The sequence below is a fragment of the Amblyomma maculatum genome, chromosome 2 (assembly GCF_055883805.1).
Source record: "Amblyomma maculatum isolate TAMU_Amacu chromosome 2, ASM5588380v1, whole genome shotgun sequence".
NCBI classification, from domain to species: Eukaryota; Metazoa; Arthropoda; class Arachnida; order Ixodida; family Ixodidae; genus Amblyomma; species Amblyomma maculatum.
In genome coordinates, this window is record NC_139345.1 from 125385023 (window position 1) to 125401955 (window position 16933).

Below are 16933 nucleotides of genomic sequence, written 5' to 3' on the forward strand. Positions count from 1 at the left end.
TCCACTACGGCCCCCTTTCTCTCTATCCACTTTCACTCCCACCTTCATCCCTGCCCTTACGGCGCGGTTCAGGTGTCGACAGAGCAAGTGTGACAGATAGTGCGCCTTTCCCTTCCTATGAACCAACAAAAAAAAATGAACCAACCAACCTTCGAGTATGTCAAGGCGTTCCTAACGGACAGAACAGCCGCCATGGGGATTAATAGCATACGGTCAGAAACGAGAAAAACCACCAAAAAGGGCACACCACAAAGATCAGCTATAGATCCAATACTGTTAAACATTGCCATGATATGGATAGCGAGAAGATTCGGGAAAATACAACACATAGAATATGCAATCTATGCAGGCGATGTACTGTTATGGACCGCGAAGGGATCCACCGGGGAAAGAGAAGAACGGTTACAACTCATTGCGCAAGAACTTGAGGATTTCGCTCGTTCTAGCGCAATGCAGTGCTCTCCGGAGAAATCACAATACCTAAGATTACACTCTAGCAGGTACAAACCACTGGACATCGACATAATCATAAACGGACATCCGATTCGCCAGACGAACAAAATGAGAGTACTAGGGCCGTGGTTACAAGAAGAAGGCAAGCGTGATCACATGATCAAATCTCTTACCACTGTGACCAACCAAATCTCTAGAATGATAAGCAGGATAGCAAACAAAAGAAGGTGGATCAAGGAACAAGATGCAATACGGATAGTGGCAGCTCTCATCATCCCACGCCTCACCTACCATATCTCAAAACAACCAACACAGAAAGGAACAGGATAAACGTGCTAATCAGGAAGGCATACAAACTGGCACTGGGGTTGCCACCATACACCTCTAATAGCAAGTTTGACGATCTGGGCATGCACTGTGCCTTCGAAGAACACATCGAAGCTATGCTCGATTCTCAGATCAGAAGACAAAGAGACCAAGACGGGCCGTGCTCTCCTTACGAAACTCAGACCACTGCCCAGAAATATGGACCCTGTCAATCATATGGCAGAAGGAATGCCAGAGCCAAAATCCATGACAAAAAACTAGCACAAGACATTTTGTGATGTGCGTCGACGCAGCGAGGTACAAAGGCAGAGAGGTGACCGCAGCCGCGGTCACTGACTCACAAGACAAGCTCATATACTGAACAAGTATACGAACCCAATGCATCCGCACAGCGGAAGAGGTGGCAATAGCCCTAGCAAACTCTGAAGCAAACCGAAGATAACACAGTTACTGGGTATTCTCGGACTCGCAAGCCGCCTGTCGAGCCTTCCAAAACAGCAGGATTCATTGCATAGCAAAGAAGTTCCCTGCCGGCCGGCCAGAAGGAAACGACCCATGTAGGCAACACACGATTGTTTGGGTCTCCGACGCTGGGGTGGAGGGTAACATTAGAATAGATGCCGTCGTCCGAGGTTTCACTAGCCGGGCGGCGGAGCAATCAGTGGAGCCTTTCTCAACGCCAGAAACGTACGGGGAAACATTACGAGCGTGTAGTGAGAGGCGTAGAAAATAAGCACTTCGACATGACACACTCACCCAAGAACAAGCCGCTACACTTAGGCGCCTACAAACACATATCCAAACAGAGCTCTGTACCACACGATGTGGCCAACACAATACAAAAGCGAATGTGTTTGGGGCAGAGACAGTGCTACACTATACCACACAACATGAGGATGTAGGGCAAGCCCCGTAATGCCTAAAATAGATAGCCCTAGTCTTGAGCAGTAGGAAGACCTTCCAGCCGACTCGAACACACAGTGTCAGCTCATGCTGGTTCAGCGGGCAGAGCCGCTGCTGAGGCCAACGGACTCCTGGACAGAGGACTGCCGACTAATGCATTTCCTAACCTACTACTCCTAACCCGAATTTTCTCCAAAAACATTCATCAATCAATCAAAGCAGTTCGGGGTTTCCCACTATCGCAATATGAAATTAAGGTTTTGGCTTATGCTGAAGACTTTGCCCTTTTCTGTACTGCTAAAGAAAGTGTGACCGAGGTTTTGCGCGTAACTGAGCGCTTTTGTGATAGTTCGGGTTCATCTCTAAACCTTAATAAATCAAAGGGGTTCTGGTTAGGTCACTGGGTTACAAAGCCTAAAATGTATGCCGCCATCAGGTGGGATTGGGAAAACTTTTCGGAAAAATTCGGAGTATTTGGGGGTTTCTTTGCATCAATATTGCAATAGTGGGCCTCACTGAGATTCTCAGATCTCCTCAGTTAGGCGACAAACCCAGGCATGGATAGGTATTGAGCTGTCTCTATTTGCACAAGCATAAGTTTGCAATGTCTTTCTGATTTCTAGCTTATCTATGTATTACAGGTGCTGCATTGTGCAAGAAACAAAGTACAGTTCATGCATAGTATTTTTGATACTTTTGTGTGGTGCTCTAAATGGGAGCCTATGCATCGAGATAATTTGTTTCGCCCTCAGGAGGCTGGTGGAGCTGGTTTCAGCACTTGTTTGTTCATCAGCTTGTTTCAAGGTTTTTCTTTTTAAAACAGCAAACCATCCCATTCTCCGTGCGGTGTTTAATAGGCGAATAAGTGGCCATTTGCCTATTTTGTTTGCGCCCAGGTGATAGGAGTGAGGGTCCTTTTTTGGGTTTTCTTAAGGAAGTTGCCGAAACATTCCATTTCCTGACTGTATGGTTTTCCTTGGAATACCTATACAGTCTATAAAAAAGACAGATGACAAAAGTTTTCATTGAGACATCATTTCCTGTACCTATGTATTTGCAGCTTTAGCTCCCCTTTCTAGAAAATAGTCTATTAAAGCGGGTTCAACGAATGTATATACAATCAGCCGCAAAGACTCTTTTTAAAATTCACACATCAACCTTGCCTGCCAAACGTGGCTTCGTGCAAAAGGGACTTTTGTACCAGGGTCATTAGACTGTCGCCTGTGGCAGCAGCCAGAAACTATAGATCATTGTTTTGTCTATTGCCGTGATGCAGTGTTTTTTTTCGGACATTCTTTAGAGGACTCTCAAATAAAACATTGGTATTGCGCCCTATACTATAAGAATTTTGCCTACAATGGAAACTTCTGAGGCGTGATGTGACCTTTTTGTACTCATGAAACTTTTTAGCCTGTCGAACAGCGGCATGACAGGTCGCCACTCACAGCCACCACTTTCATCGAAGTCTCTGTTCAGAGAACAATGTGCTATGGTGCGGTGGGTATATACTGCGTAGGGTCAACCTCCTATCTTGTTATCTTTACTAGATGTATGTATATGTCTCCTGGAACTGGGATGTGTGATCAAAATGAGAGCGCTATACTAGTATAACTGTATTTTGACAGGGGACCTGGATAAATTGCTCGAAGTACTTCCATGCATTAAAGAAAAAAAAACCGCAGCGTGGGACAGCTGTAAAGCGATCTGTTGGAGATCCAAGGGATGGAGGTTCGATTTCTGGATGAATACTAATTTTTTTTAATGAGGTGGCCTCGCACACCTCTTATGCATTGCTAGGCAATAAAGGCATAGCTTGGTGAGGTGACTGCGTATTTGGCCTTTGCTGTGACGTCACGGCACACGGCTTACGCGAAGCTCGGCTCTGACCCTCCTAGTGAAGCTTTTCTCTTCAAACACCTGCGCCCCTCCTAGTGACGTCACTCGTACACGTTTACGCATGCGCAGCGGTGGCAAAAAGTGATCATACGCACGCCAGACATAGTGTTTACTAACATAGTGCAGCTTTTCGCTTCAATATGCAACATATGATATACAAGACATATAAGTTTATTCAACTCCAAACAGAACGAAAGCTATACACATACTACATAGTTACGTACATTTCCACATAGCCCTGTAGGGCGAGGCGCAACCACCAACCCGCGAGGAGTTACAGAGTGCGTACGCGCAATAAGTTCCAGAGATTCCGCCATGCTGGACCAGTGACAGCGGCCTTTCTGCGTAATGTTCCCATCAGCACCAAGTCTGGCGTTCGTATGATCACTTTTGTCCACAGCTGCGCATGCGCAAACTCGCCGAATGACGTCACTAGGAGAGGCGCAGGTGTTTGAAGCGAAGAACTACATAGTATACATACATTTCCACATAGGCCAGGCGCAACCACCAACCCGCAAGGAGTTGTGTGTGTTGTAGCTGTAGGAAGAAGGAAAAGAAAAATTGGCTGTGGCTTAGCTTGGTTAAGCCTGGTAATTGCAGAGCAATACGTGAGTTCTGCTATTGTACGGCTTGTGGTGATGCCCTGGTTATGCTTATGCTGGTATTGCTATGGTGATACTCTAGGCTGGGCTATGTTCCTGCTATGTTTGGCATGGGTAAACACGCACAGACAAGAATGACGACACACACATGTTACTCGTTTTCATCTTTTATTCAAACCTAGAAATACGCTTCGGTGATCTGTGAAGAAATGACTCTTGGTCTGCACATCACTTATCACATATTCGTCAGAAGGTCAGTACATGATTAGGTTAAACTGCTTCCCCACTGAGTTGTTGACACTGGTTGCAGTTGGCATAGTTCAATGGAATATCTGGAGTCGAGGGTTTCGATGAACGATGGGTCTCTTCTGGGATCTTTATTGAAGTCTCCTGTGCAGATGAGCATTCTTCTGTCGGTGCGTTCAGGTAAACTATTAGCCAAGATGTTGACGGCATCGTCGTTTCCTGCGTATACGTTTCCTGCGTAATATATACTCCCGCTATAACCAAGTCCAAGGCAGCAATTGCCACACAGAGTGTTTCCCCTTGCTTCATCGGCACTGGGGACGTCACGATGGTAGCTTGTAGAGGTTGTCTTACATATTTAGCTACCCCTGCATTTCTTGTCTGGTCAGCACGTCTGGCTGAACCTACAAAGTTGAATCCACTCATATCCAAAGGACACTCATCTGGGTAGTATCCAGTTTCAGTGAAGACTAAGACATGCGCAGACATCAACACTGAGTCCGTGACTATGTTCTGTTTATGAGCAGCGAGTGATCTAACGTTCAATGTGGCCACTGTAATTGTACTTTTCGCCAACAACTGCTCACATCGGTTGAATGCAGTGTTTAGCCTGTGTTTCTCTAACAGCTCAAACTCCGCTTTGAGAAACTTGTCCGGGTTAGGCCGTTTATATGTGAACTTCTGGCATCCTTCCTTTTTGGTTAGATACAGTCCCTCTAAACATGTACATCTGCTTAACGTAACATACACAAGTTTTTGCGGATGGTTTGTCGCATATTCATATACAACGGCATTAAACGTCCCCCCCCCCCCTGTGGCTTATGAATTGTCATAGCACAGGCCGGTATAAGAGGCAACTGTGTGCGCTTGACCGACATGTGTTTCACCAATTTCCCTTTCAGTTGAAATTGCACGGACACTAAGTTTATGGGTATCCTGTTTATAGTGCGGCCATACCCGCGCTGTGCAAGCCTAGCCTTAGCTATAAGACCAACTCCAGGCGGGCAACGCAGCCAAGTCCTGCACGGTTCTTCCTGTGCATCATATTCAATCAACTTCAGTGTCCCCACCATACCATTCACTAGTCCATCCATAATATCCAAATTCCGTATCAGCATGTACGGCTTCTCCACACACAAGACGACTAATGAAGGTAAGTTGCCCGTCTCAACTCGGCTAAATATTTCCAATGATCGTTTAGCCAAATCTTTCTCTTCCTGGGACCTATGGCCAATAACCAAGTCTCTCGCTAGATGTTGCACTTTGTTTCGGCTCGCACAGGCAACCTTTTCATTAGAGGCATCCACTTCGCCGTTGCTGTAATACAGCCGAACACCGTCGGAACACTGCGCTGCGTTATCTTTGGATCTATAAATCTAGATTCCAGTAGCTTAACTTCAAAGTCCTCCAGCACCTCACCGTCGCCAATCTTGATTAAGAGATTCGAGAACACTTCGTCGCTTTGGCGGACAACTTCAGTTAGGGGGAAGTATTCTAGGTGATGCCATGGTAGACCATCTGTGTTGTACACGGCTCCACACGACTTTGGCCGCTTGTATACCTCAGAAGCTCTTACGGGTGGTAGTTACCTCATGTCCCCGCATATAATGACATCGAAGCCTCCAAAGGGTTCCAACATCCTGTCCGGTCGTATTTCACGAAGGCGCCGGTCCACTTGCCGAAGCAGGTTTGACAATAGCATACTGATTTCATCGATAATGATACACCTCACTCCTCTGAACAGGGTTAGAAATGTGTTAAGATCTGAGGCAGAAAGACCTCTCTGTCTTCACGTCTTGATGTCATGACAATTTTGAAGGCTGAGTGCACAGTTATGCCTTAAGTGCAACGGCAGCTTCACAGGTTCTGGAACAGGCTACGCAGACGTTTACTCTTGAAATTTCACCATCCCCAAAGCCAATCTTTCGACTTTTGCAATACCGATTGTACACATCCATAATTAAACAATGTGTGAAGGTCTTACCACATCCAGCCGGTCTTGTGAAGATGATTTGAAGAGGCCTGGCGTCCGCAGTCGTGACACGATATATAACCTTTCCGATTAGCATTCTTTGGTGATGGTTGGCCATCTTCATTCTCGTGTAGAATTCTTCCAAAGGTTTACAATAATCTCTTTTCTTCACGCACATTGGCAGCCACAACGACGCTTGTAACTGTGTTTTCTGGTACAATGTCCGTGTTGTTGTTCTCTTCAACCGGCCTAGCTGCACCAGTTGCTTATGTTACTGCACCCCCACTTTCATCTTCTTCCTGCATACTTGTGGTTGTTACCTCTTGGCCATCCTGAACATTGATGTCACAAATGTTCTCCAGTAGTACAGCCTTGGTAACACCACTGTTGTACTTGCTTTTCACCTCCATGATTCTTTCTTTGTTCTCTTCAAAGATGGATTCAAATGCATTGCCATCTAGAAGTAGCTCTCTCTTCTAAACGGCAAGTACATCACGCGCTCTCGTTTGTAGTTTGCGGCATCATTTATGCCATAGTCTCGGCACTGAAGGATTGCAATCTTTCTGCGCTTGGTCAACTTATTCATGTTATAATCTGCCATAAACTCTGCGAGTGTCATGTGCTCCAGTTCAGCAGGTCGTACTTCATACGTTTCTACGGAACTCTTTCGCCATATATCAGTGCTTGTTAATTCCAAGCGTTCGTAATCCATTTCGCGTGCAGTCTTCCTACTTCTGACCCTTTCTTCCGGCCACACAGTGTTTACAAAGATTACATCTGTGTTAGTTTGACTCATTTCATACTGAAGCAACATCCAGGCAGCTTCTTGGGCAGACATCTCAATGGCATTCAGCATATGCACACACAGTTTTCCCAACGCCTGTTCGTAGGATAGTTGAGCCTCTGGATCTTCGGCAATCACACCCTTAATGTCTCTGCTAAGCGACGAAACACCGCGGTTAGCCTTATTCACGTACTCAACTACGTAGGCAGCGCAGGCATACACATCCAGAATGATTTGCAGATCCATGTTCGAGTTTAGCACTTCGGCTATCCAGGAGTTAAAGGCATTGACGTTACATTGGTCTAAACCTCACTTCAAAATCATGGTGGGACGAACGAGTCCACTCCGGATAACGCTCTCGTGCTGCTCAAAGTCTTCAATGCCATGCTGTTCCCACATTGATTCGAACGTCTCGTAAATCATCGTGTTTTGCGTCGTGAAGCGCATCTCGTTTTTCCTTCAGTGCCGCGAATGGTTTGGCACCCTCTGGATCTGTTTCCTTGTCGGGAGCAACCAATGGTGTTAACACTTTGGTGCAAGGCATCGGCCACAATGGGTAATGAAATCGGCAATTCTTTCTGTTACCCTTGTAGCACGTGTGCGTATGGTCATGCCGTTGACTTATAGGCCTAGTCAAAGCATCATGACCCAGTGAAAGCAATCGTTCAGCTAGTTCTACCGTTTCTGGCATGGCATTGTTGGCAACCTCTTCGTTCGGTGCATCATTCAGCCAAAGCAGAAGGTGAGCATGAGCACTGCCCCGATGTTGAAATTCGATGCGTTTGGAGTATTCAACCACGTGGTTAGGCTTAAATGGGCTGAACCGCTTGTTACAGAGAATTAGCACAGTGACCCGAAGCATTTGTTCAAAGTAAGCAGCACAAACCACTGGATCTTTGTTTACTAAGACAGCAGCATAGTAACTGTTCATCTCTTCTCCATCTACGTCAAAGTCGGATGGAATTGCCTTCAAGCACAAGATTAAGCCGAGAAGATGCGGCCAGTGCACTTCCGACGCCGAAAGAGTGAGAAATGCCGTTGGTTTGCCCAATTGACGAATAATCGCAAACAGTTCGGCTTTGCGAGTGTGCCAGGACTGTATAGTGTTTGCCACACCCTTCATAAATCCCATGTCTCTCTCAATCAGGTTCTCTACTTTCTCGGGGTTCTCAACATCAGCTCTGGTTAGCATCTCGATGCCTTGCTTGTTGCTAAACATGGTATTCAGGTTATCGCACACTCGGTGGCGAATTACCTTCATAGCCATATAGAGAGCATGCATCGGTAGAGCTCCTCTTCTATCACTCCTCCTAATCTCAAACGATGCCATGGACAAGATTGCAGGCCTAGCTTCAGGCTTAATGCATCATGCATGGCCAAGGTAAATTTGTGGAAACGACAATTCCTCGGCATGCGTGTCGTACAGAATGCTTATAGGCTTCGTGCCTTCACCGGGAGCCATTGTTACCACAGGGTTCAGAGTAACATCTTCGTCATACACTACAGTATACTGATCCATTGTTAGCGCAACTGCTTCTGACATGGGGTCACCTTCGTCAGCATCACCGCATTCCTCCTGCTCCATCTCATTGTCTTTGCCATATCAATCAAGTTGTTTACTTTGTCGAGGTCGATGTTAGTGTCATAGTGCTTATAGAGCGGGAAATTCTGCAACACTCCTACCCAAGGCAGCAACTGTTCACCTGAGACCTCATTGGCTAGGTACACGGATTTAGCAAAGCAATGCCTCTTTATGTTCACAAATATTTGCTGCTGATCGTCCACGTCTCTGGGCAACTACTTCAACATGTGGTCAGTATCTACAGGCACATTCACAATCGGTCCATTGATACCGTACTGGCCATTCTTCCAATTTATTAGTCTCCTAATCTGTACAAACGATATGCGCGGAGACAGAATGTTCTGCAACCGGATTCAAGTGCGGTAGCCTTTCTGGCATCGGTGGGTATTTGTACCCATTTGAAACACTGTACAGAGGAATCTTTTCATCTCTAAGGCTACTCTTGCATGTATTGCACACCACAGCACTGACTAAATCCTCTTCATTCCAATGCGGGAAAGCCTTAAGCAATGTAGGAAACATGAGAGAACTCACCGGCGTAAGTTTGTCTTTGTGCCACAGTCGGTCACACATCGAACACGCATAGCCAAACGGATTGTTAGTATTGTTAGTAAAGTGTCTATTGAATTAACGTGCTGCCGCTTCAAACTCCTTCACTCTCCTTGCATGTTCTTCACGGCGCTGTGCCACATTACTTTCATCGATTTGAGTCCGGGTAGCTTGGGTGAGAGATTTCGAGAGGTCGCTCCCGTTTGGCTGCGTTCCGGCGTTTCGATCTAGTAGTGCTGGAACGAGTTGCACATTCCACACTGTCGGCCAAACATAACTTCCTCACTTGCTTCTGCCATTGATTCTGCTGCCGAAGACGCTGAACAGCTGCCTTCTGCGAAATGTTCCCACCTTATCTAAAAGCCCTGGTTTCTCATTTCGCGAACAGTTAAGTAAAGGCGTCATCAGCGCCCGTCTGTTATTTTAAATGAATTTTACCCAGTCGAAAAAAACTACAGAACTGTGTCAAAAATACGACTAAAGATCCTGTAGTTCTGTCGTAACCATCAGATTTTTCTGTAGTTCTGTAGTACTTTTCTGTAGTTGTGTAGTTTTTCTGTAGTATATTTCTGTTGTCTGTAGTTCTGTAGCATTTTTCTGTTGTAACAACAAAAATTTCTGATGTTACTACAGAATGTTCTGTTGTCACAACAGGTTTCACGTCAAAAACCGCACAGAAATTCTGTCGTAACATCAGAAAATGTTCTGTATTTTTTCCGACTGGGTAGAGATCATAACTAAGAAAATTTTACATGAAGAATTAGCGGATAACCGACACGCCTCCCGCCTCCGAATCTGAGATGGGAATGTGCGTGAAACGTCTGTGAAGACGAAAATAGGAAGTGGTGCATTGGTGAGAACGAAAAATAAACGGCATCCAGATTTATATTAAAAATTGTCAGTTGTTTCAGCTTATTTGGCCAAACGAATGAATGCGTTTGAAGGTGGTCGCCGAAGGCAAATTCGAAGACGTCGTATGGACATGGCGCGCTTCGAATGGGTTTGAGCGATGTCCTGTACGTTGCTAAAAAAAAGAAAAAGTAAGCGCAGAAACTCTATCTGGAGAATTCAAACGAATTAGCGCTGCATCTACTCACGCACTCCGTTAAGTTCAGGAGGCCATCTTTATACCTCCGATGCTACCTCTGGAAAATGCGTAATGTTTTGCAGTCAGACGTTCGTTGATCGAGGCATTCACGGTACACTTTGACGCGGCCGTCTGATTGGATGGCTACGTGACGTCGTATTCTTTCGACATACATTAAATGGACTATAACAATGTTTCAGTGAAGGCATACTGCTGCCGTCAATCTGTACAAGGCAGCAGCCGTTTGAAATTTTGTTCATTTTACTAACTTTTTTTCTGACGTCTGATCTTACTGTTGACAAAACGTATTACTATATCGTGCTCACTAGGCCGGCGGAGAGTATTAGCGGGTGCGTCACGAAATCCGTTATTATTTTTCCTCGAAAGTTTTTCCATACAATAAAGAAACAAAGACCGGCGTATAATAGTGGTTATGGTTTTTTTTCTTAAGTGTTATTTCTAAGGAACGCACTGAGAATAAAGGTTTCATCATAGCTATTAGCGTTTCCTTAAAGCAAATTCCCAAGATTGTTTCTAACTTTGGACTTTGAAGATGGCAGGGGCTGGCGCGCACGCCGAGCCCCACTACCAAAAATTGAGTGCTCCAGCCTCCCAGTTTGGGAAAGTGGCATGCTTCAACCAACCGCAGTGCAATGGAAAGCCTCAGCACGGAGCCCCGGCCGTCTTGAACACCGGAGACTCAGCACCAGGTAAGTATGCTCAAATACGCGCCGTCAGCGCAAGCGATTCCAGAGATCCCGCCATGCTGCGCAGGTGACGGCTGCATTTCTACCAAACGTTCATACTATAACAAAGAACCTGGCATCTCATGTCTCGAATAAGTAATTAAAGGCGTCGTCAGGATGCATCGATTATTTATACGAGATAGAAAATGAAGTTTAAGGCTGATAACTGATGGCTTTACGTCGGTGATATTCCTGATACTGCAAATTGGCTTACCCGCCCCCGAAACTGCTGACAATGTGCATCAAACATCTGTGAATAATAATAATAATTGGTTCACAGGAAGGGAAAGGCGCAGTATTTGTCACACTTGCTATGTGGAAACCTGAACCGCGCCGTAAGGGAAGGGATGAAGGTGGGGTCTGAAAGTGGAAGGAGAGAAAGGGGAGCCGTAGTGAAGGGCTGCGGAGTAATTTCGACCACCTGGGGATCTTTTACGTGCGCTCACATCGCACAGCACACGGACGCCACTTCGGTTCGCTTCCATCGAAACGCAGCCGCCGAGGTCGGGTTCGAACCAGCACACTGCCTTGTGCGGGCAGAAGAGAAAATAGAGAAGAAGGGAAAAGAAGACGGAAAGAAAGACGCGCACCACAACAGCCGCCATCCACCACTAGTGGTGGCGAGTCCAATGACGGCCTACAACAGATAAACATTCGGTGGCTGGCTAGCCCCTGCCGCCAGCGGCGTTGACCTACTCTCCCAGCCCCGTAGGGCCAGGAACTGCCAGGCGAAACGGAGAGGCACATGTGTGCTATGCGATTGCCGTGCATGTTTATACCACTCGGTGCTCGCAATTACTCCGAATGGTCGGGTTCGAACCCGCGAACTCCGGTCAGTAGTCTGGCGTCTAACCACTGCACCACCCCGGCGGGGCTCAAACATGTGTTAAAGTATTAAAAAAAAACTGAGCGTACACCTAGGTGAGAAAGAAAACGAAACTGAAACCAAAATGATTATGAAAACTTGCAACTCTTATAGTTCACTTGGTAAAACTCAAAAAACGTAGATATTTTGACGCGAAAGCTGAATTCAAACGTCTCGGACACATGTAGCGCTTTTAACAAGGTTTGAGCAATGAATCGTATGATAATATAATAATAATTGGTTAACACGAAGGGAAAGGCGCAGTATCTGTCACACTAGCTCTGTGGACACCTGAACTGCGCCGTAATGGAAGGGATGAGGGTGGGAGAGAAAGTAGAAAGAGAGAAAGGGGAGCCGTAGTGAAGGGCTACGGAGTAATGTCGACCACCTGGGGATCTTTAACGTGCGCTGACATCGCACAGCACGCGGACGCCACTTCGTTTCGCCTCCATCGAAACGCAGCCGCCGTGGTCGGGTTCCAACCCGGGAACTCCGGACAGTAGTCGGGCGTCTTACCACTGCACCACCCCGGCGGGCACGTCTGATACGCCAAAATAAATTGTTGCTTAGTGTTGTTCTTTTCACGAGTGGTGTGTATGATGTGTGTTAAAAGTGGGTAGTCGGAGAGGTGTGGTCGGGGTGTGACGGAGATGTGAAGGGACACCTTTAAGATCAAGATTAAGGTTTTCAGGTATCTTCCATTAAAAGGCGTGTGGAACCGCAAGGACGTGGATAGTGACAAATGAAAAGAAAAGGCGCTGTCTATCAACAGACCAATTTTTTAAAATTTGTTTACGGGAGGGGGGAGCGGCGCATTTGACTGGAAAAGAGAAAAGCATATACAGTAACAAAGCATAGTAAATTTAGAGTTTGACATATTGAAAATGCATTTTTCATGTTATACGATTTATACGTGTGCGTTTTTTATGCGAAGCATATTAACGTAGGTTTCGGGCCTTCACGCGACGCCCGGCGGTGGCCACCATTGACCCTGAAGTGGGGTCACGTGACATGATGTCACGTGATAACGTCACACCGGCTGCAGATGGGGCCTCATATCGCGCCGTCGATCGCCTCCCGGCGATGGCCACCATTGACCTTGAAGTGAGATCACATGATGTGATGTCACGTGATGACGTCACACCGGCTGCAGATGGGGCCTCATATCGCACCGTCGGCCGTCGCCCTGCGGAGGCCTCCACGCTTCGGTTCGCGCCGTCGCGCGCGACGCGGCGGCGGCGCCACCATCGCTGCATCACGTGATATGTGACGTCACGCCAGGGATGAAGCGGCGCGCGCCCGCCGTCGCGTCAGTCTCTGCGCCCGCAACCGCGCCAGCGTCTTTGCGCCGGGCGTGTATGCGGTCAAGATGCCTACGACGATTAACCTAAAACCACGTCTCCGTTACTTAGCCCCATCCACGCTGAGGCAGCTGCTTAACATGCTTCGCATCCACTGGGCTTAACCTTGATAAGCCTCCAATTTTTTTTACTCGTGCGTTCTAAACATGCACTGGACTGCTTATGTCATAAGCTTTTTGTTCCTTTGTTTATTTGCCTCTTTTTTGTATATTCTGGGTCTCAAATATTTTCTCTGCTGACAGTGAGCACTTGTTCTGTCTTCGTTTCCGTCCTCTTCCTTATGATGGCACAAATGTTTTACCCCGTTGGTGATCACAAAAGAATTGTCGCGGTTCTCTGAACAGGCATTCCCCAAACGCGGAACGTAGATGGCATCTAGACGTTAAAAATGCAGCGCCAGCTCCCCTAGAAACTAGCCCCTTGACAGCGCGCACTGCCAGCTCAAGTGCCCTATACGACTTCTCAGCCATCCTTCTTGGGTGTCATAATGAACCCTAGCTTAAACTCATCCCTTCGCATGTGCCCTATCTAGCAAGTCCTTGGGAGATAGGTTCCCAGTAGCCAGCGTATACAATCGAACGAATGGGGAAGTGCCCTCGCTAGCGACACGCCTTCGAGCATCCCTTCTATGGAGCCTAATGATCACGACTCTAGGAATGAGTGAGCTATCCACCGAAGAGAAGTACTCCGCAGAGGCGCCTCCTTTTCACCTCTTCTCTACATCGTACACTATAAAAATCTATTTTCACCTTGTAAGCGCAAGAAATACCTACCATTTGACACATTTACTCACTCCGCGCACAAACGCTCGGAAAATGCTCGGAATATAACCAGCCCTTATACATAGCATTCATTGATTACGAAAAAGCATTTGACTCAGTTGAAACTTCGCCGGTGATGCAGGCATGGCGAAATCAGGGGGTAGACGAGCCGTACGTGAATGTGCTGGAAGATATATATAGGGACTGCACAGGAACCATAGTTCTGCATAAAGAAAGTAACACAATTCCCATAACGAAAGGTGTTAGGCAAGGAGACACAATCTCCCCAGTACTATATTCACAGCTTGCTTAGAGGAAGTATTCAGAGAATTGGAACAGGATCAGTTAGGGATAAGGGCAGATGGAGAATACCTCAGTAATCTGCGATTCGCTGATGACATTGCCCTGCTAAGCAATTCGGGGGATGAACTGCAAATAATGATTGATGACCTTGACGAGGAAAAGTAGAAAGGTAGGCTTAAAAATCATTATGCAGAAGACTAAGGTAATGTTCAACAGCCGCGGGAAGCAACAGCAGTTTATGTTAGGTAGCGAGGCACTGGAAGTAGTAGGCGAATATGTTTACTTATGACAGGTAGTAACCGCAGATCCGGACCATGAAAAGAAAATAACAAGAAGAATAAGATTGGGGTGGAACGCATTTGGCAAGCACTCGCAGATTATGACTAGCAGCTTATCGGTATCGCTCAAGAGGAAAGTACACAAGAGTTGCATTTTACCTGTACTCACCTGTTGGGCTGAAACGTGGAGGCTAACCAAGAGGATTCTATTTAAGTTGAGGACAACCCAGGGGGCTATGAAACGAAAAATGGTGGGGGTAACATTAATAGATAGGAAGCGTGCAGAGTGGGCCAGAGAAATAACTCAAGTTACTGACATTCTAGTGGAAATTAAGGAGAAATGGGCATGGGCAGGACATGTAGTGTGAAGAGAGGATAACAGATGGTCGCTTAGGGTAGCAAACTGGATTCCAAGGGAAGGAACGCGTAGCAGGGGGAGGCAGAAAGTTAGGTGAGCGGATGAGGTTAAGAAGTTCGCAGGGGTCAAGTGGATGCAGCTAGCACAGAACAGGGCTAATTGGAGAAATATGGGAGAGGCCTTCGCCCTACAGTGGGCATAGTCAGGCTGATGATGATGATGATGCACAAACGCTTGGACACCCTGCGGTCAGGCACGTGGCGGCTACCCTGACAATGCACCATATCTTGGACCAACCAACGTCCTACGACGTCACAACACTAAATTCAAAGGAGAGATGCCTACAAACCCATCGCGGATTTGGGCCGTCCTTTTGATGTATTTCGTCAGTCCCAGTTTTTCGACGCCAAGAGACCACGTGACATTGCCGCCGTGAAAGGCTGCCAACTCAGGTTTCGCATTTGAGCCGGAAGGATAAGATCGTATCTCAACCTTCCAGGACCCTTGGCTCCAAGTTAGACACGCCTCTCGGACATGCAGACACGTAGAAGTGGCTCATTTATTGCGGACATTTTATGTCACGTATATCTATACATATCTATATCAAATGCGATGACTCTGCCCAATTGCTTCATCGAAGTCCTTCCAATGTTGCGCCGTGCAAACGCGGAGCCATCCGTGAGCGAGTGCCCGATATCTTTCACGACAATGTCATTAAGCCATACGAAGAGACTTTCGTGTAGTACATACAGGTTGTGCTCGTGAAAATAGAAACAGAACTCTTAGGTTCTGCTTGGGTTTCCGTCGACTAAGCAAAATAGCATAGAAACATGTATAGTGCCTCCAAATGACCAGCGAGATCCTCTACCGACTGTACCGTGCCAAATACTTCTGGATGCGTCATTAGTACCGGTAATGGCACATCGAAGGCGGTGAGAAAGATAATGAGAAGACGAGTTTTTAAAATGCGGGAGGTTCATTTCAGTTCACTACGATGCTATTAGAGGTTAGGATAACGCGGACAATGTTTCATACTGTCATACACAATTGCGAGCTAGCATGTTAAGGTGTACCTGCCTCCGATATCTGCGTAACGTTGCAGTATTTGCAACGAGATTTGATGAAACCTTGAAGAGGCTAAAGGCAGTGCTGAAAAGGATGAAATTCTCACGACCTCTCTGCAGCCTGAAAGGCGCTACTTCCTGCACCAGGAGTTAATGTTATTCGGGTACGTCTGGAGTAAAGATGGCGTACGCAGTCACCACCGGTAAAAGCCGCTTCCTCACCCTCAGACAAAGAAACTGTTCGCAGAAGCGTCGGGATATGCTTGTTTTCCTGATATCTTGTAACAACTTTTTGGCACATGGCGCAACCTTTCTCCAGCTCAAAAGGGGAACTTGCCACTTTGTGGCACGGCGTCTGATGTAGAAGCCTCAAATTAACTGCATCCCCATTTAAATCATCTCCAGTCCGCAACAACTTTGCCTAAACCGCCGAGACGAAAATTCAAACCGATCGAGCAGCCTGGGCCATGGCGCTATTCTGGGGCCGAAAAGCGACGGTAGGGAGAAGATAATCACCCACGCTAGACGATTTTTGTTGTAGGCTAAGCCAAATTATGTTATGTTCGAGCAACCCAAGCAGCACGCCGTCAATGGACCGCCAATGGTACAATATTGGGATATATTGGTCCCAATATTGGTCAATATTGGCGTCTCATTGGGGCGCACGAAAAGCCAAGATATATGCCAACCAATTTGATCGGCTCTTCTATCAAAACCAGTATTGGCATACTACCTTGTTTACTGGCATTCAACGGCACTCAATGGCTACTCAATATCTTCCACCCAAGCTCACTCA

General features: G+C 46.7%; 1 non-coding gene across 1 annotated transcript; it reads right to left on the reverse strand.

Annotated features, from left to right (window-relative positions):
* Positions 1–10958: 10958 nt before the first annotated feature.
* On the reverse strand, positions 10959–11119 carry LOC146199786 (U1 spliceosomal RNA). Its single transcript, XR_014705372.1, has one exon. It is a non-coding gene; the product is annotated as a U1 spliceosomal RNA (small nuclear RNA).
* Between the last annotated feature and the right edge of the window lie 5814 nt (positions 11120–16933).